This window comes from Stenella coeruleoalba, assembly GCF_951394435.1.
Source record: "Stenella coeruleoalba genome assembly, chromosome: 7".
NCBI lineage: Eukaryota > Metazoa > Chordata > Mammalia > Artiodactyla > Delphinidae > Stenella > Stenella coeruleoalba.
The window spans coordinates 90377248-90398914 of NC_137153.1; the positions used below are offsets into that span (position 1 = coordinate 90377248).

General features: G+C 42.8%; 1 long non-coding RNA gene across 1 annotated transcript in view; it reads right to left on the reverse strand.

The window, feature by feature from the left end:
• Positions 1-344: 344 nt before the first annotated feature.
• LOC307188747 overlaps positions 345-21667 on the reverse strand; it is a 292437-nt gene continuing 271114 nt past the window's right edge. The window contains exons 6-7 of the long non-coding RNA XR_013829050.1: positions 10291-10386; positions 345-481 (exon numbers count right to left, since the gene is read on the reverse strand). This is a non-coding gene — a long non-coding RNA (uncharacterized lncRNA). The remainder of the gene's footprint in view (positions 482-10290; positions 10387-21667) is intronic.

Here is a 21667-nt window from a genome sequence, read left to right on the forward strand (position 1 = left end):
CCCAGTCCTCTAGTTCCTTACTTGTCTTCTGTCTGGTTATTCTATCCATTCTATCGAGAGTGGGGCATTGAAGTCTCCAACTTTTATTGTAGAATTGTCTATTTCTCCCTTCAATTCTTTGTCAGTTTTTGCCTCATACACCTTGATGGTCTGTTACTGGGTGTGTAAATGTTCCTCCTCATGCTTAAGCCTCTATCCAGACACTCCCTCCTCGGGTGCCCTCACCCCTGCCTCCCTCTATCCTGGGCAGGGTCACTCTCCTCTGTGCTCTCACCATAACTTGGATACACCTCTGTGTCCCACATTCTGCTATCCTGAGTAACTTACATGTTTCTCGTCCCATTTAGTTTGTCTTGGAGGTCACAGAGTTTTGTCTTCTTTATGTTTGCATCTTCAGAATCTGGCACAGTAGGTGCCCAGTGAATGTTTGTTGAACGGACATTTGTCATTGAATGCAATTGTTGCGTCATCCATGTTCTTCCTGGGATAAAAATAACTGTAGTCAGAAATTCTCAACACACCATTGCTTTTGGTATCAGTAACGTATAGCCTCCAAGGTGCTTGTTCTTCTCCCTCGTTTGATCCGCACCCCAACCCTATAAGGGAGGTAGGGCGGGGTTTACAGCTCCACTCTACGGGTAAGGAAACTGAGACTCAGAGGCTCAGGCTGAGCGTCTTGCTAGAGGTCGAGATGGCAAGAGGCAGAGCTAGGACTTGAGCCCAGGTTAGTCTGGCTTCTGACCAGGACTCCTTTCTCTGCCCACTGCCCTGGTGGGCTTGGCTCTTTGTGGCTGCCCTGGATGGGATCACAGCCTGTGTGTGTGGAGGCCGAGCCTCTTTTCTCTTGGGGAATTTGAAGTTTGCCTTTGGATGTGTTACGAGGAGTTCTGAGCGTCTCTGAGATACACCTCATGAGATTATTTTAGAGATAGTGAATGCTGAGTATCTTGCTTGCTGAGGCACAGCGGGGAGCTGAGGCTCCAGTCTGGGCTTCCCTGACTCCAGGTTTGATGTGCTTGCCATTTGACCTAATGTACCCTGGGCAGTCTTAGGATAGTCAAGAAGCTTTTTCATGTTTTGAGCTAAAATAGGTCCAGTGTGTCCACCCTCCCACTCTGGCCTCTGGAGCCCTTCAGAGTGAATCTGCTCTCTCTGCTCCTAACACCCTTCCAGGGATGTGCATGTGTTTCCCTGAGTTTTTTTTCCTCAGGCTGTACAGCACCAGTGCCTTCAAGTTCCTCCACTGCTTTTCTAGAGACCTCCCTCTCCGGGCCACCTCCCTCCCTCCAGTTTGTCTATTGGCTGGGTCTGAGTCACAGGGAGAGCACACCCATAACAGGGCATCACTGGGCTGGCAGGGAGACTGCAGAGGCTCTAACTGCAGCTTCCTCAAATGGACAGGCAGCTGGCTGTCAGGCAGAGAGCGGGGGTGTGGGGAGGAGAGGCAAAGAGAGCCCTGGCGTGTGTGATGGAACAAAAATAGAGGGGCTGGGGTTACTGTGGGCCAAGCTTCTTCCCAGCACATGTTTGCAGGGAGACTCTGGTTCAGGTGAGCCCACCAGGTCCTGTGCTGGTTGTAGGGTGAGCCCCCCCGGGGGGGGAGCGCTGGATGCTCCCAGGCTGTTCTGCTTCAGTGGTCGGAGCAGGGTTCGGAATGATGTTTAGCAGAGTCCGTATTGTGGTCCTTGAGACCTCGGGCAACTGGAATTCTGTTTATAGCTCCCTTCCTTTCTGTTCCCGGGGTGCTCTAGAGATGTCTGGTTTTACTGGTCCATTGACTGGATGTGACAGTGAGGGGATAACAAGGACAAGGGATGACTAGAGGGGGTCCAGTGAAGGCCTCCTGGTTAATTTTCAAGTAAATGATGGTAATAATTACACTTACCTTATAGGATTGCTGAACATATTAAAAAAGGCAATGCATATATATGCTTTGTGCAATCCCAGCTCTGTACAGGGCAACTACACTTAGTACTCACCCCGTGAGGGCACCTGGTGGCTCTTAGCAATGTTTCCCTCATGACCCTTTGGGGGCCAGAGTGACATCTGTCACCTCCACGCTCTGAAAGCATTTGTGGGCTGAGAACTGGACTGAACAGCAGGGCTGGATTTTAGCCCTGGCTGTAAGTTGCTGTGTGACCCAGGGAAAACTCCTTCCCCTCTCTGGGCCTCTGTTTTCTTTCCTGTTCCATGAAGGACTTGGGCTAGAAGATCTTTGAGGTCCTTTGGCCTACAGAAGCTGGGGGATCTGGGCCATGGGCCAGGGTGCTACTTTCTGATGCTCTGGACTCTTTCTTTAGGGAAAGGAACCTCTCTCCGCTCTACCTTTTGCCGAGCTGGTCTGCTGGTTTCCTAGACTGGTCCAGCAATGCTGGACATGGGTCTGGAATGGGGGTTCTGAGGTCAAGACGGTTTCCCTTGCATGAGGGCAGGCGCCAGGACCAGTGCCTCCTTGCTGCATTGCCTGACAACACCCCCAGGAAAGGGGTGCTGCCTGGATTGCTTTCAGTGACCTTGCCCCACCTGCCCCAGACAGCCCAAGCCATGTCCTCAAGTCACAGGGAGAGTTTAGCATGTCTTGCTGTGACACATGGCCAGAAGGCAGTAAAACCCAAGCCCTCCTGGTGGGCAGGTGATCTTCATAGAGCTAGCCAGGCCTGACTCAGAGCCTCAGCCTGCCACCCTCCAACCAGCTGTTCCCTGGGCCACCATACAGAAATCACGCCATGGGGGATGGCATCGGGCTGCAGGAAAGCGTGTCCCTGGCTCGGGGGCCAAGGAGAGGAATGCAATATCAGCCTGGCACCAACTGGTCCGAAAGAACAGCTGACTCTCCGTAGGGAAAGCTGAGATGAAGTCCCAAGTTCAGGACTGGCCGGTAGCCCCAGGACAGGGATGGCTGATAGTCTGAGCAACTGCTGAGGAGAGAGCTGGACCAGACCCTCTGAGGCCACGCTCCTAACTCCACCCTCCACCTGACGGTGCATGACCTTCACTTGATTCCTGCCCCCTTCTTCGGACCTCGGCTTCCCCATCTGGGCTGAATATGAAGGTCTTAAGAGAACAAATTTTGTGGTGTCTTTACTTAAAATTTGGGGACCCTGTTCCTCCAGCCTTTAGCAGAAATGCTACTACGAAGGGTGAGTGTCTGACATGTCATTTTGTGCTGCCTGGGACGTTCTCCCTCTTCACCCAGACTCCCCTTTCCTTACCACGTCCTAATCTGAGCTGGTACACATTCTCCTGTTTTCTAGAAGGAATACTACCTTAATTCTGGATTATACGGAATGACAATCTAGACATTTCAGCGTCTAGTTGAAGATGGGCTAACCAAGGAGGTTTTATTTCTAGTTCCAGCTCTCCCTGTGAGGTCTTGAGCAATTCTCTTCCCTGTCTGGGCCTCAGTTTCCTTCTTTGTAGTGGGAGGTGTTTGAGGCAGGTGATCCCAAGACTTCTTTCCAGTTTTGCCTCAGGGTCTCTAATTTCCCCTTGGAAATTTAACCTTTTTTTTCTCTGTTTGTCTCAAATGACTGAGACAGTCAACAGGGATTAAATGACTGAGAAGCAAAACAACTTGGCTATAAACCGTCTCAGAAGGACAAGGAGACCTCTCACCCTAATGTGGAGGGCAGTTAGAGAAATGCAGCCCCACTCCCGCTGGTAAAAAGAGATGGGGTGCTTACTGTTCATATCTCACCCACGGTGGAGGGTTTGCAAGTGATCACACACAGACACATCAGGGGAGGGAGGAGGTGCTGGGTCAGCAGGGGAGCCTGGAGCATGTTTGTCCCTGAAGGAAAGTCAGGCAGAGAAGTATGCTTGGCACCAGGCCTTGCTGGGATTATCTTCATCACAGAGCCATAATTTGTTTTTCCACAGCTCTCAGGATTGTATAAGGGGATTCCAGAAGCTTCACGTGAGCAGTGAGTACCCAGTATCCTGGGGCTGCCTGCCAGTAAGACGACCTCTCTCAGTGTCTGCTGCCACCACCTGCTGATTGGGAGCTGGCCGCTGCCTGGGGCCCTCGTGAGAGACTCGTCCGGAAGCTGGTGTTCACCTCTCGGGCATTTGCGAGCCTTCACTGTGGAGCTGTCAGCATGCTTGTGTCAAAGGGCTTCACCTGCTTGTGCCAGTGGAAGGGCCACACTCCAGGAGGCCCTCCTGTCACCCTGCTCCGTGGCCGACAGCCTGCGTGCAACTTTGAGCAGCTGGGTCTTTAGATTGCTGCTGGAGGGAAGCTTAAGCTTCTGCTGCTAATGAGCTGGGCTTTGAACAATGAGCAGAAGAATAGGAGGAAGAGCTTTCCCGATGCAAAATTGCATGGGAGGAGCCATAGCAAATTTGGGTAATACAAAGTAAACCAGTTTGCCTAGACTAGATCAAAGGTCCCATGTGACTGCCCCCAGACCTGTGATGATTAGTGAAGAAGGGTCATCATTCATAGCAATGGGGAAAATAAAGTCCACAGAATGACTTTTGTAAAACTAAGGTAGCTTCTGGAATTCTTCTTTATTTTTAGAGATATCCTTGCTGCTTTTTAACGTTAAAATGTTTTTTTCCTTATAAAATGATGGTGATATTAGATGGTAGTTGGTTTTAAAAAATGTACCTATCTGATAATCCTATGTTAATTCTCTGTGATTAAAAAAATTGTTTTTATTGATCTGTGAATTCCAAAATCTAGGAACCAGTGTACTCTCAGAGGACTTGGATAGAGGGCGGTGGGAGACAGGGCAGAAGTGGTAGGCAAGGGCCTGGGGTGGAACACCCTCATCTATAAGCAGCAGGGGACCATGTGTATTTCATCCACTGTGGAATCCTCAGCATCTAGCACATGGGTCAGTAAACATTTTCTGTAAAGGGCCTGGTAGTGAATATTTGAGGTGTTTTGGGCCATACTCCCTCTGTTACAGCTACTTGACTCTGCCTTCTTAGCACAAAAGCTGCGGTAGACAATATGTAAATGAGTGAGTGGGGCTGTGTTCCAATAAAATTTTATTTACAAAACCAGTTGGTGGGCCTGATTTGGTCCAGGGGTTTTAATTGACTAACCCCAATCTCTGCTAGATTGATAAGAATACTTATCCTGTTCAGTAAGTATTTATTGAATTGATGTAAATTGTTTCTAGAGGGCAAAGAGGAGACATTGGAAGGGTCTGAGGTAGGATGTGTAAGGACCACTGCAGTAGACTGTGTAAGGTGGATGGGGGAGCATGGGGTAGAGCCATTGCACTCGGTAAGGAGCAGTTACAACATCCCAGGCCTGGAGTTGGGAGGGCTCAGCTTGGAGCAGTGCAGTTGAGAGGGAGTGAAGGTGTGAGAGTAGCTTAGCTGATATTTAAAGGGAGTAGGAAAAGCCATGAATGGCTGGAATTTAAAGTCCCAGTTCCTTAAACTCTGCTTTTTATGCCCCAAATCATGCTTCTAGAAGACAGAGCTCTAGTCTATCTGAAAAAGCCTGGCTCTTCCAAACCAGAATCTTGGCTTTTAAGACGCTTCTTGCTATGAACTTCAAAAGCCAAGAATTTGATTCTTTGCTTTCCCTTTACATTTCAGCTATGCGGGATTTGTTCTGAGGCGGTAAGTCCTGAACGTCTCAGCCTCCTGATTTTGTTTGAATGGGAGAAACGCTGTGCATTAAAAAAATGAAAATGCAAATGTACTTGCTAGTGTAAGGAAATATTTTTCTGCTGTATTTGGTACTAATAAGAGGCAGGAAAACTTTGGGAGGGTATGACTCTTGGCAAAGGTATGATGAATCAGTTTGGACATCTGTGGTGATGAGGGTCATTCAGCGGGGATGTCTGGTGGCCACCCAAGTTCACCCAAGTGGTGAGTCTGGCTGAGCATCCTGGAGTGAGCTGCGAGAGTAGAGGAATTCTCTAACAGTGGGAAGAGCCAGAAAATCTGAAGTGTACCCTTTGAAAAATGCTATCATTCATGAGCAGAAGACAGTGTTGAAGGCAGTGGAGGGGCCCCCAAATGCATGGAGCGTCAGGATTGGGTCATGTCGCTGAAACCAAGGAAAGAGAAACTCTCCAGGGGAAGGGCTTGGTTAGAGAGCATCAAACCCTATGGTTTCTCTTTTTGGTTCACTCATTCTTTCACCAAACATTCAGAACTGCCTTCCCTGTGCTGGCTCTATTTTGGGACATTGGGATATAAACTCAGACCCAGCCCCTGCCCTTAGAAATACCTGACCAAGTGAGGGAAAGAGATGCAAACACAATTGCAGTTCATTTTAAGGCCTCCCACAGAAGTCTGGCTAAAGTATACCCCTTAGACCTCCCTATACACGGAGTAAAGGGAGATGGAATTCTATTTACCACAAAGCTGTTCAAAGATGGAAGGAGGATATTTTGGAGGTATCAATCTGTCATCCTGTCACCCAGGATGTTCAAAGGTTGCTGGATGACCATCTGGTGAGATGATTACAAAGGGGATATCAACCTCATCTATGGCCTTTCTTCCAACCCTGAGTTAGGAAGCAAATCTTATGACTCTGCTGCCCTTTCCCTGTTTCTCCAGGTAGACTGTCAGGCAGCTGTGGCTGTGAATTCTGCTTGAGGGTTGCATTTCTAGGAGTGGAAAAGTAAGGAGAATAGCGCTGGGCATAGCAGGGACCCTGAGTCAGGCGGCAGAGCCGTGCGGTCTAGTTCCAGCTCTGTCGCTGACTCACTGCGAGACCCTGGGTGAATCCTTCCCTTCTCTGGGCCTTAATGTCCCCTTCTGTACCACTGGGGGAGGTCGATTAGGTGTTTTCTGTGGTCTCTCCCACTGATTCTCATGCTGACTCTGGGAAGGACCATTTGGTTTGCTTGCTTGTTATAGCTGTACTAAGATACAGTTCACATACCACACGATTCACCCATTTAAAGGGTACAATTCAATGGGTTTTAGTATATTCATGGAGTTGTACAACCATCACCATAACCAATTTTAGAACATTTTTATCATCCCCAGAAGAAACCCCATGCCCTTCGGCCATCAACTCCTAACCGCCCCCGGCCCTAGGCCATCACCAATCTTTCTATCTCTATAGGTTTCCCTATTCTGGGCCTTTCATGTAAATGGAATCATATGACAGGTGTTTTTTTGTGCCTGGCTTCTTTCATTTAGCACATTTCCAAGTTTCATCCATGCTGTAGCATGTATCACTATTTCATTCCTTTTTTTGTTTTTTTTTTTGCTGAATAACATTGCATTGTGTAGATACACTACATTGTATTTGGGTTGTTTCCATTTTTCAGCTGTTATTGAGTAATACTGCTATGAGCATTAGTGTACATGTTTTTTTACGTGGAGGCATGTTTTCAGTTCTCTTGGGTACACACCAGGGAGGTGAATTGCTATATGATGCCTTCTCTGATCTTATATCCTGCACTACCCCTTACACTCCCTAAACTCCAGCCACAGTGGGGCTCTATCCACCCCTAAGCCGTGCTTTTAGGCCCCCCACGCTGTTGCCTACATTGCTGTTACCTCTGAGAAGCTCTTCCCTCTCATCATTTTGGGTTCAAATACTACGTGTTATTCAAGGCGTAGCTCAAATATCACTTCCTCCACTGCTGCCTCCTGTGAGAGTCATGTGACCCCAAGGGCCCATCTATTAACACTAGTCCTTTCCATTGTGGACTGCAATTATTCTGTGCCCAGGTCTTATTACCTTCCTAGACTGTACCCCTCCTGGCCTCATCTAGACTCTGGTTTTTGGATTCACTTTTATATTCCAAGTGCTCGCACGTAGCAGACCCTGCATAAATGTTTGAATAGGAAGCATTTGATGTGTTCTGTTATTTAATGATTTGAGGCGATACCTCTGCACCCTCTAAGGCTGTCAGGATCGTAAGAGCCCTTCCCATCTCCTCAGAATGAAGACACATTCTCCAGGCAGCACCTGGGGAATAAGGCTGAGTTGTCTTCAGTTTCTCTGGACCATTCCCCCCGTCTCCAGGCTGACATGGGCATCTCAGCCTTTCCTCACATTTAGCTTAAATCTAATGAATTACTCTGAAAAACAGGGTTATACATTTTGGATCCTGACTTCTTTGAGCATTGCTCATGACTTTGAAATTTATAAACATAGACAGCTGTCTTCCCAGATGACCTACCAAATCATATTCCCCTAGAAAGCAGAGCTCAATTAGATATTTAAGGCATCAGATAGTGAAATGGGCTAGATGACTTCCTGCCCCATGCAAGGTGGGGTGTGGCAGCGATCAATAGTCATCTGGTCTCACACTGAACATTTCCAACAACAAGTAAATAACTTCTGCCCAGGGCCACTTGAAGGGTAGGAAAGCTCTTTACACTACACTAAAATCTGCCTTCCTGCAGCTCTCAACCGCGGTGCCTGGCTTGGGCCCCCGGGGCCCCTCAGATGATTTCCACTCCTTCTGTTCTAGCACAACCCTTCAAGTTTTGAAAACAGGACTGTGGCTTCTGTGTTTATCCTTATTCGGACAGAATAGCCCCGGTTCCTTCAGTAAGTTCTTAGTACATAATAAGAAACAGTAAAAATAATAAATAGTAAACAATCAATTAATAATAAATGTTTTCAAATAAGAAAAATATCATAATACTGCAATAAAAAGTGACAATATTAAAATTGCAGGCTTAATATCTGATCCCCAAGCATTCAGCATATACTGGGCATCGCGTCAAGCACTTAACATGGATTAACTCTTTCTAGTCTCACAACAGCCATATGAAGTGAGGACTATGATGGTTCCCATCTGACAGATAAAAAAACTGAGGCTTGAAAAGAATAAGTAACTTGAACACCTCACCTAACTAGGGGTAGAGGTAGGCTCTGAATGCAAGCAGTTATTCTTGAGTTCAAGGTCAAATTTCCATGTGCCCAGCCTTACTGCTGGGCCCTGCCAGGTGACCATGACTTCTCCAGAGAGCTGGTAGCAGGCCTTGATCTCCTGTGGCCAGGAGACATGGGTTCCAGTGTGGACACTCCTAACTTGGGTGTGAATCTGCATGAGGTCCCCTCCTTGCCTGAATCTTCGTAACTTCATCCATTAAACATGGAACTAGCTGGTCTGAAAGGTTGCCAGTGGCTTGTGGTTTGAATATTCCAACCTTTCCCGAATGCATTGAACTCTTCCACATCTCTGGGCCTTTGAACTTCTGGTCCCATTGCCTGTAAGTTCCTTCTATTGTCTACTGCTTGACAAATAATTCCTCATCTTTTGAGACCTGGTTTGAATTATTGCTACTTCTGTGTAGCCTTCCCTGAACCGCAGGGAAGGTCAGCCTCCTTAGCCCCTGTTCCCTAAACACTTGCATAAATCTCTGCTCTAGAACCTGCGATGGTCTCCTCAGATGAACAGTGACCTTCTCAAGGACAGAGGCTTGTTTATTCATCGTGGCAACCTCAGCACTTAGCACAGTGGGGTACAGTACTTGTCTTTCTAAGGACTTCAGAATGGCCGAGTTGGTTCGGGTGCCATTTCACCGTCACATCTGCTAGATGGCGCTGCAGCCCACAGCAGCGTCACCCCAAGGTCTCCTGCAAAACCGCAGGTCCTGCCAGTGGGGGTGGTAGCCTCAGGCCAAGCTGGGAGATCACTTAGCCAGAAGCCCAGGAAATGTACAAGTTTCTATTTTCTCCTCATCTGTTCAGTTTTGAATGCTGCTGGGATTGAGCCCTTTATCTTTCCCATTCCTGAAGGAAGGCAGGGGCTGCACCCTTCTTCCCTCCTCTGCTGCCTCATAGCAGGAGAATTTAGACCATTCCTTTCCTCTGTCTTTGGACTGTTCCAGGTTTATTGTCCCATGTGTGTAGGACCTGCAGGTTTCTGCCACGTGTCATTCTCACCTACTCCTCTGAACAAAGGAGGGCAAAGACACAGTTAAGAACCTCACAGTAATATTTCTGACCCAAATGGACTTCCATTTCTGATCCTTTTACTGTTTATTTGAATCCACTTTGTTTTAATTTTTCTATTTTCGTTTATCTTCTTTCTACTCTTCAGTGTCTCAGCATGCCCTATACTCTGTCCTTCAATAGAGGGATAGCAGAGGTAAAGGCCACTGAATCTGGGTTGCCTGGGTCTGAATCTCGCCTTTGCTACTTGTTGTATGACCTTGGGCAAGTTACTTGACCTCTTGGTGATTCAGTTTCCTCACCTGTAAGATGGGGGTAATAATAGTACCTATCCAAAAGAATCGTTGTGAGGATCAAATGAGTTCTTAGTGCTTTACTTTGGAAGGGGCCAGTGAACACTAAGTGCTTCTAAGTACTTATTATAGAGCTAACACCTGGAATTTGTTCATTACCTGTTGAATGTACCTCTATGTTAGGTTTGAGTCCCACGAAGGCAGGGGTAGGGTTTGTCCTGTTCACTGTCCCATCCTTAGCCCCCAGAAGAGTGCCTGGCATATGAGAGAGGCTTAATTAAAATTTTGAAAGAAATAAAATCCTGTTTTGCTTCTCCTTTACGATAAAAAAACTGAAATGATGATTTATAATTGCTTACCCATTTAAATTGGTTAGAATTTAAAATTAAAAATACTTAGTGTTGGCTAGGGCATTAAATGGGTACTTTCATTTATTGCTGGTGGAGTGTAAAATGGTTGAAGCTTTCTGAAAGGCAATTTGACAATATGTAGAAAGAGCCTGAAAAAAAGTTGACTCAGTAATTCCACTTACTATTTTTTTAATCTGAGTGCTCAGATACACACAAAGTTTTAAGTACAAGGCTGTTCCTAACAGCAGTATTTATTCTTTTATTTTATTTTACTTTTAATTTATTTTCTTCCCGTGTTATTGAGATATAACTAACATGCAGCACTGTCCAAGTTTAAGGCGTACAGCATGATAATTTGACTTACATACATCCTGAAAGAATTACCACAAGTTCAGTGAACATCCATCATCTCTTAGAGATATAAAATTTTAAAAAAGGAAAAAAAAATTTTTTCCTGGTGATGAAAACTCTTAGGATTTACTTTCTTATAATTTTGCATATACAACATACAACGTGCTAATTATATTAATCATGTCGTACATTATATCCATAGCACTTATTTATCTTATTACTGGAAGTTTGTACCTTTTGACCATCTTCATCCAATTTCTCCCCTCCCCACCCCAGCCTCTGGTAACTACAAATCTGATCTCTTTTTCTGAGTTTGTTTGTTTTTGAAGTATAATTGACCTACGACACTATGTTAGTTCCTGGCACACAACATAGTGATCCAATATTTCTATACATTTCAAAATGAGCACCACCAGCAGTATTTATTCTATTAAAAAATCACTAATGCTTGAACAGAAATATTATGTAGCTATTAAGTGATCTCTTCTGCGGGATAGTTTATAATGTGGGAAAACATTCCTGATATAAGCATAAGTGATAAAAAGTAATCTACAAAACTGGTTATACAGAACCAGGGTCCATTATTTAACCTCACTAGTCCCCATTTCCTTATCTATAAAATTAAAATAATAATAGTGCCTATCTCTTAGGATTGTTATGAAGTTTAGTAAAGCGTTTTTTATTAGTTCTGGCATGTAACAGCTCAATAAATGTTAGATATTGTTATAAAACATTTATGAGAAGAACCAGACTGGACGGAAATACAGCAGAGTGTTAATGGTGGTTAATCTCAAGCGGTGGGATTACAGGAGTTCTAATTTTCTTCTTTATGAAATAAAATATATGTAAAGCAGCTAATAACATTCTGGACCCTAGTAGGTGCTCAAAAAAGCTAATCCTAACCCTAGCATTATTCTGTCCTCTATTTTCTCTCTCGCTCGCTTTAATGACGGACAGGTATTACTTTAAAGTTTAAATAGCTTTCAGCTTTAAAGTAAAGCTTTATATGTATTTTACACATAACGTAAATGTTACAGGATAAGCTTCACATATATGTTAAATATACAGCCCCAATGCCAGTTCTTCATAGTTGTTAATTAATTAACAGCCCTGACTTAACACGCACTCTGTGCCAGGCCTAGTGAGAGCCACTTAGGTCATGTGGCAAGGGGAGCTGACTTGCGACCTTTGCCTTCAGCTGGGAGCCCTGGACAACCAACTCAGTTCTGCTTGCATCCTTCCCTTTGTGAGACGCTCACGAATATTCCTTCCCTGTGGCCACTGTTGTTTTGATAACACATTCCTTTTAATGACTCAGTAGTTTTCTCTTTCCCCATTTTTTCCTCAGACTTTCCTTTTTCACAATAAATTCCATTACTATCTTAACTGCCTTCTCCTGATTTTATCCGCCACCACACTCTCCTTTCCCATGCAAAACAAATAATTCATCTCTCCCTTGTAAATGAAGTCAAGATTGCTGATAATAAAAATGTCTACCTCTTTCAAGTCCAAATAAAAAATATATGACTAAGTTGGGATTACAAACCAGAGAGGAAAGGATGACTAATTTGATGAAAGATATTGGGAAATCTGACCAACTATTTTGGAAGAAAAAAACGAGATTCCTACGGCATACCGCACAAAAAAATCAATTCCAGATGGATTAAAGAATCACAGCTAGGAAAACCTAAAGAAGATATTGGTGAATATCGCATCTCAGGGTGGGGAAAACCTTTCTAAAGACTTATGATATACAAAGGTATATGTGCCAAAACAAACATAAAACATCTCCTCCACTCAAGAAAGTCTAAAACAGAAAAGAAAAACATATTCGCAAGATTTACAACAAAGATGGATATCCTTAGGATAGAAAAAGTCTTTACAAATCAATGGGAAAATCTAAATAAGTCAACAGAAAAATGGGCAAAGATAAGCAAAATTAAAAGATAAGTGACAGACCAGGAGAAAATTTTTATAGCATATAAAACAGATAAAGTATTAAGAAAGCATTAATTGTTTAAAGAGCTCCTGTAAATCAATATTACAAAAGACAATGAAAAACCAGCTAAGTCTCTGAACAGGCAAATCACTGAAGAAGAAGTAAAAATATCAACAAGATATTAAAAAATGCTCAACCTCACCAATGACCAGGGAAATGCAATTCTTTTTTTAAAAAGTCACCTTTCTACCTAACAAATCAGCAAAAATTAAAAAGTTTAAAATAACCAGAGTTGTACTATATATGAGGGATGCAGACGCTTTCATACTCTTACTGGTGAAAGTATATAAATTGGTAAGATCTTTAGGAGGACAATTTGGCAGTAAATTTTAAAAATATTCATCCCCTCTGAATATTCGGAATTCTCTGATCCAAATTCTGCTTTGGAGGATATATTCTTAGAAATACTACACTTGTGCCCAGAGATGTATGCAAAAAGGTTCTAACTGTTTATTGTAGTAAAAAGTGAAGGAAAAGATATTCACATATTTTAGAGAATGCTAACAGAAGTGCACACAAATGTATGTATGCATAGAATTGTCACTGTAGTTTTGGAAGGACTTGGAAATATCTCAGATGTCCAATAAAAGCAGATTATGTAAATAAATTATGTGTATCCACTTAATAGACTACTACTCAGCCTGTAAAATGAATGAGATAGGCCTATATGTACAGATAAAGATGTTCATAATAATAAAAAATGAATAAAGTAACCATTACTTTAAAAAGTAAGTTGCACGAACATATCTATGAAACAGAATCAGACTCACAGACACAGAGAACAGATTTGTGGTTGCCCAGGGGGAGGAGGGTAAGGGAGGGAAGGATTGGGAGTGTGGGATTAGCAGATGCAAACTATTATATATAGGATGGATAAATAACAAGGTCTTACTATATAGCACAGGGAACTATATTTAATATGCTGTGATAAACCATAATGGAAAAGAATATGAAAAAGAATATATACATATGTATAACTGAATTACTTTGCTGTACAGCAGAAATTAACACAACATTGCAAATCAACTTTACTTCAATAAAATTAAAAAAAAAAAAGCAAGTTTCAGGACTTTAGGTGATGTCTGATCCATTTATATAAACATAACCATGACCCCTGCAATCAAGCTGTGTGCCTCTGCTTGGATGGGTGGGGGCCCTGTTGATGGAGGCTAAGCCATGACTGCTGGCAGAGCTGAGAGGCAGCCCCGGTTACCAGCATCCTCTGCTTTTAACCCATCACTGTCAGGGGAGGGCTCTTGCCTAAGGATTCTTTCTCTCTTTAGTCTGCTGGGTGGATGTGGGACTCCCTTTGCTTGTTAATCTGGTTTAAAGAAAGACATGACCCCATTAGCAAATTCTGAAGGTTTCTTCTTATTAAAAGAACGGGATGGCCACTATTTCTCCATGAGCATAAAAAAGGACAAACCAGAAGAAGCTCCCTGAAGACTTGTGGCTCCATACCAGGAAGTCTTTCCCAACAAAAATAGTGGATTGTAAGTGGTTAGGCAGGAGGACCCTCTCTATCAGAAGGAAGGAGAGAGAACAACTGAGGATGAACCATGAACTCAGTTTGGACAGGTCTTTCTCTCAAGGTCTTCTGCCTCGTATGAAGTTGAAATCTGCTTTTTTTGAGGTTCTATCCTAGGTTCCTGGAGGTCAGGTCCCTCTTTCTAAGGAGAACCCTTTAGAAACTCAAAGAGAGTGTCCTATCTCTCTTTCTTTTTTACTTGATATAGGTCTTTTATTTTTTGTTTTTAAAATTTTTATTGGAGTATAGTTGCTTTACAATGTTGTGTTAGTTCTATTCTCTCTTGTATCAGCTTCATGAGGTAGAATCCCCCGTCACTTGAGGGGTTCAAATGGAGGCCACAGTGCCATTGTTAGAGAAGCTGAAAAGGGAACCCCCATGGGTGAGAGACTGGACTAGATGATCCCCACTAACCCATGGTTTCTTAGAATCTTCTTAGAATCTATGAATCTAAGACTTTCTGGTGAAGGGCTGTGTTCATCTGCATTATCCACTTGCCCCTGTGGCCTTTTTCTCTATGAGTTGCATGAAGGGTATCAGGAAATATGAATAGAGAAGGAAGTTCTAAATGAACGGGCTGTGAAGAAACGTGTCGCAGTCCCCAGTAGCAAAGAAAGAGGTCCTCAGTGACTTCATGTGACTTCAGTACTTGACCTTGAAAGGCCAGTAATTCTTCTCAGTGATGATTCCCACAGGGAGACTTTTTCTCTTTTGAGTTGAGATGAGAATGGCTCTGAATCTATATGAGGTTCCACAAACTGCCAGTGTGTGAGGGATAAAAGACTACTAGTCAGGGGTTTTGCAGGGAGTCAGATGGTTGGGGTAGCCACATGGGTGTTGACCAGGAATCAGAGCAGTCTTGATCACTGTTGGCCCAATGGTTCCTCTTTGAAGAAAAAGATGGCTAAGTGATAATCACACAAATTATTGATGTCTTATTTTCCATTTAGATTTCCTTCAGTCAATTAGAAGATGAGACTGGAGAATATTCTCACAAAGTATACTAAAATACAGTTTTGTGAATTTTCTCTAAGATATTTGAATTTCATTTCTCTGAATAAATATAACATTTCTTTAGATATCATAACTTTTGCAGATGTTTATTTCATTTTAAACATGTTTCATAGGAACTGAATACTTTTGAGATGTGAAGAGAGCAAAAAGAGGACAATACACATGTAAAATTGTAATTTTAAAAAATTGACCTAGTACTACAAATAAAATAAAACCAAAGACCAGTTATTTACTTTACAGCCCTGGTCGAAACCCAGCTGTAAGAATTTTGAAACACTGATGAAGCAATCCCTCCCTCTGTTCTTTGGATCCCATCCCCTCCTGTCTTCTAAGGAACTATCAGTAACCTTTTCTCTCCTATGCAGTCAATCATTCTATTTCAACTGGATCATCCCATTGATATGGAACCATGATAAATCCTTTCCCATTTAAGAAAGCATCTAATGCTCCACATCCCACCCCAGTACTGCCCATCTCTCTCCTCTTCTTTCACAGCTAAATGCCTTCGCAGAATTGTCTATACTTGCTGCCTCATTCCCTCACCTCCCACTCAGTCCTCAACCCTCTACCCTACCTTCTGGTCCCATAAGTCTACCAAAATTGTTCTTAATAGAGTCATCAAGCATCACTACTTCACTGCATTCAATGGCTGTTTTTAGTCTTTATTTTACTTGACTTCTCAGCAGTTCTTGACACCATTGACAACTTGGTCTTTCTTGAAACTCTCCTCTAGTGATTTCCAAAGTGCTACCTTCCTGGTTCTCCCCTCACCTCTCTGGTTGCCCATCAATTCCCCATGAATCCACACTTTCAACATTGGTATTCCTCAAGTTCTTATCTAAGGCCCCTTTTCTCCTTTTCATTCCATAGTGTCTTCCTCAATGACTACCTCTATCAGTCTTTAGGAAGACAACTGTAATTTATTTGTCTTCAGTCTGGATGTCTCCTTTGAGCTCTGGATCTGAATATCCGACTGGTCACTTGCCTTTGCTTGGATGTCTCAATGGCTTCTCAAGGTCACATGTCCAAGATCGAATTCATGATCTTCTTCTACGTACCCTTAATCTGTTCCTATCTAAGTGAATGCACGGCCCGTCCATGTGCTTTCACAAGTCAGAAAACTAGGCTTCATCTCTGACACTTCCCTCCTGTTACTTTTATTCTGTGAATATCTCCTGAAAGTACCCACTTCTCTCCATCTCTACTGCATTAAAAATGCAAAAGGAAAGGGGTTACTTTGACAGGAAGTGAACTCGTCATTGGTGGTGGTATACAAAGAGAGTCTGGTTGGCCCCTTGGCGTGAATGATGCAGCAGGGGCTAGATAACCAGGTGATAGAGAGTGTTCTCTCACCCTCTCTCACCTGTCTAAGCTGTGCGGTGAGGGGTCAGGCCTCCATTCTCTTGGACCGCTCCTTTCTCCTGCTTGTGTAGGCACTACTCCACAAGACCTACACAGCTCTTGGCCATGAGGCCAATTTCTAACCAAAGTCTCTTTTAGAAGAGGGCTGCGTTCTTCTGAGCTGCTAGTCTCTCCAGACGGAATCCAGTTCAGATGGGAAATCTGAGGCTCAAGAGCAGGGCAGGGACTTACCCCAGGTTAAACAATGAGCCAGAGGTAGAGCTGAGGCTATGATCCAGCCTCCTGCCTTCCAATGCTTTATTTTCTCATTATTCCCTGCTGCCCCTCCCTCAACAGTCTGCTCTGTCTCATTTAGGGCTGGTGAGTAATAATTTGCACCAGACCCTGGCAGATGACAAATTACACCTGTCATGCAGGAAGGATGCTTCAGTGCTGCTCTGGGCTAGGGTGTCAAAAGACAAGAGCTATTTGTTTAAAATACAAACAAGGAGACTGGAGACAGAGTAACAATGTCCCAGTGGATGCCTTATTTTTCTACCCTCATACCTGAGGATCATAAGTCCAGTTCCATAACCATAATTTTTAATTTCAGAGGCAAAGAGAAACCAAAACAAAATCAAAGCAACCACCACCAACACTATCACCACCAACAAAACCTCAGTGTTTGTCAGTGGGATTTTAATTTGCGAGTTGTCGATTCCAACAGCTAACTGCTAGGTATGGTTGAAGAGGAGTCAAAGGTATGCTTCATAATATTTGGTTCTGGGGTAAAGAGAACAAGTACAAGCCAAATGAAGTGGGTCTGAAACAGCTATATAATAGGACTTTGACTTATAGTCTGTAGGCTTAACCTGTAGCCCAATGTTCCAAAAATCCTTTTGATCTCTTCTATAGTGTTTGAAAAAAAAAAACCTTCATGGTAAGAGGTCATCAGAAAAGGTATAGAGATAGATGGTTGAAAAATGGAGAAAATTCTCAAAGACTGAACTGGATCCAGAAGCTCCTCCATCAAAAAAAATTTGGATTTTGCACAGCTGCTCATGAATCTATTTTTTGCTAAGTCTAAAATGACTTTCTACCAGTTATTAATGTGTATACACTGATGTAAAGTTATAGTATATAACAATGAAAGATACACATGGCATTTTTTTTACTTATTCCATACATATATCCAAAGTGAAATATTCATTATTTTCTTACCACTTTCAATTTTTAAAATTCTCTGCTTTTATTTCTCTCATAGCAATATGTAAACAGTCATGTCCTGATGTTAATACCCTCAGGTGCTGGGAAGAGTCTGGGAAGAGTGGGTGTGGATTTGATCTGATGCATCCTTTTCCCCACATTCATAGAGTGTTATTATTTTTCCTGCCGAAAATCAGGAAGGTTTATGAAATCCTTTTGTTCTAGGGCATGTCATTCTGAGGAGTTTCCCTGTTGGTTACTCCAGGGTCCCTGTAACATATCACCTACGGATTCTGCATTATACAGATTTAAGTATAATAGCTGGAATAGTGATTCTCAGAAAATAAGGAGTGGGGAGAGTGAAGCATGTCTCATGGGGGAGGATAATATTAGGATCTACGGACTGAGGGGCATGTAGTTTGAGAACATATTAAATATTATCATATAATTTTATGTCTGGAAAACAAAAAATAGCTAACATATTCTTAGTGAAAACTACAAGAAGTAAAGCTCAATGAAATCTTCATGGTTTATAGGGTCATATAAAAGATATAAGAAATCTTTTAAAATTAGCCCTAGGGGTAGCTGAGACGATGGCCACAAAAACCTGAATCTCTCAAAAACAATAGAGAACAACAAGAAGGATAAATACAACCGCAAAATCCATGTCTTCAGCATAACCATAAGAAAGAGAATGCACAAATTTCAGATTTACTCCCAAGTAGACAAAAAACTCGAAATGCCAGGAAGTTATTTTTCATGCTTTGCCCACTAGCATTCACGAAGACCAAGGGTGGTCGGGGAAATGCTACATGGAAGAGTGAAGAGGGTGGACAGTGACAGGCCCAGGCTTGATCTAAAATCACTCCTAGAAAGACAAAGTCTACTCTGAGTTGGGAAAATTCTGAAAAAGAGTCCTGGTATACCACAGTACCTGCTATAAGGAAGGAATATAAAAACATATGTTATTTGAGGTAGCAGTTTTCAAAAGGCACTGCTTCTGAGGGAAGAGAATGTGAAAAGGCCAGGAGACATGGTTTTTACAGATATGGTGGTGATGGGGAAAAGAAGCAAAGGGAACATTTTAGAGTCTTGCAAATAAGAGAGAACCAAAAAACTGAAGGACACGAATTCCTTCCTTAACCACAAAAAATAAAAGCCACCTTTTAAAGATATTCTGCACTGACACATGGACATAAAAAGGGCACCCTTGAACTAGGAATTAAAGAGAATTGGTTGAAAACAGAAAAGAAATGTAAACAAAGACAAAAACATATCAGAAATCAAGATTAAGTGTCCTGCATAGAGGGAACTTACCTCAACATAATAAAGGCCATATATGACAAACACACAGCCAGCATCATTCTCAATGGTGAAAAACTGAAACCATTTTTTTTTTTTTTTTTTTTGCGGTACACGGGCCTCTAGCTGTAGTGGCCTCTCACCCGTTGCGGAGCACAGGCTCCGGACGCGCAGGCTCAGCGGCCATGGCTCATGGGTCCAGCCACTCCGCGGCATGTGGGATCCTCCCGGACCGGGGCACGAACCCGTGTCCCCTCCATTGGGAGGCGGACTCTCATCCACTGTGCCACCAGGGAAGCCCTGAAACCATTTTCACTAAGATCAGGGACAAGACAAAGTTGCCCACTCTCACCAATATTATTCAACATAGCTTTGGAAGTTTTAGCCACAGCAATCAGAGAAGAAAAGGAAATAAAAGGAATCCAAGTCGGAAAAGAAGAAGTAAAGCTGTCACTGTTTGCAGATGACATGATACTATACATAGAGAATCCTAAAGATGCTACCAGAAAACTACTAGAGCTAATCAATGAATTTGGTAAAGTAGCAGGATACAAAATTGATGCACAGAAATCTCTCGCATTCCTATACACTAAGGATGAAAAATCTGAAAGAGAAATTAAGGAAACACTCTCATTTACCATTGCAACAAAAAGAATAAAATACCTAGGAATAAACCTACCTAAGGAGACAAAAGACCTGTATGCAGAAAACCATAAGACACTGATGAAAGAAATTAAAGATGATACAAACAGATGGAGAGATATACCATGTTCTTGGATTGGAAGAATCAACATTGTGAAAACGATTATACTACCCAAAGCAATCTACAGATTCAATGCAATCCCTACCAAACTACCAATGGCATTTTTCACAGAACTAGAACAAAAAATTTCACAATTTGTATGGAAACACAAAAGACCCAGAATAGCCAAAGCAATCCCGAGAAAGAGAAACGGAGCTAGAGGAATCAGGCTCCCTGACTTCAGACTATACTACAAAGCTACAGTAATCAAGACAGTATGGTACTGGCACAAAAACAGAAATATAGATCAATGGAACAGGATAGAAAGCCCAGAGATAAACCCACACACATACAGTCACCTTGTCTTTGATAAAGGAGGCAAGAATATACAATGGAGAAAAGACAGCCTCTTCAATAAGTGGTGCTGGGAAAACTGGACAGCTACTTGTAAAAGAATGAAATTAGAACACTCCCTAACACCATACACAAAAATAAACTCAAAATGGATTAAGTAAGGCCTAAATGTAAGGCCAGACACTATCAAACTCTTAGAGGAAAACATAGAACACTCTATGACATAAATCACAGCAAGATCCTTTTAGACCCATCACCTAGAGAAATGGAAATGAAAACAAAAATAAACAAATGGGACCTAATGAAACTTAAAAGCTTTTGCACAGCAGAGGAAACCATACATAAGGTGAAAAGACAACCCTCAGAATGGGAGAAAATATATGCAAACGAAGCAACTGACCAAGGGTTAATCTCCAAATATACAAGCCGCTCATGCAGCTCAATATCTAAAAAACAAACAACCCAATCCAAAAATGGGCAGAAGCCCTTAATAGACATTTCTCCAAAGAAGATATATAGATTGCCAACAAACACATGAAAGGATGCTCAACATCACTAAGCATTAGAGAAATGCAAATCAAAACTACAATGAGGTATCACCTCACACTGGTCAGAATGGCCACTATCAAAAAATCTACAAACAATAAATGCTGGAGAGGGTGTGGAGAAAAGGGAACCCTCTTGCACTGTTGGTGGGAATGTAAATTGATACAGCCACTATGGAGAACAGTATGGAGGTTCCTTAAAAAACTACAAATAGAACTACCATACAACCCAGCAATCCCACTACTGGGCATATACCCTGAGAAAACCATAGTTCAAAAAGCATCATGTACCACAATGTTCACTGCAGCACTATTTACAATAGCCAGGACATGGAAACAACCTAAGTGTCCATCAGATGTGGCACATGTATACAATGGAATATTACTCAGCCATAAAAAGAAACAAAATTGAGTTACTTGTAGTGAGGTGGATGGACCTAGAGACTGTCATACAGAGTGAATAAGTCAGAAAGAGAAAAACAAATACCGTTTGCTAACATGTATATATGGAATCTAAAAAAAAAAAAGGTTCTGAAGAACCTAGAGGCAGGACAGGAATAAAGACGCAGATGTAGAGAATAGACTTGAGGACATGGGGAGGGGGAATGGTAAGCTGGGATGAAGTGAGAGAGTTGCGTGGACGTATATACACTACCAAATGTAAAATAGATAGCTAGTGGGAAGCAGCCGCATGGCACAGGGAGAGCAGTTCAGTGGTTCGTGTCCACCTAAATGGGTGGGATAGGGAGGGTGGGAGGGAGTCACAAGAGGGAGGAAAATTGGGGATCTATGTATATGTATAGC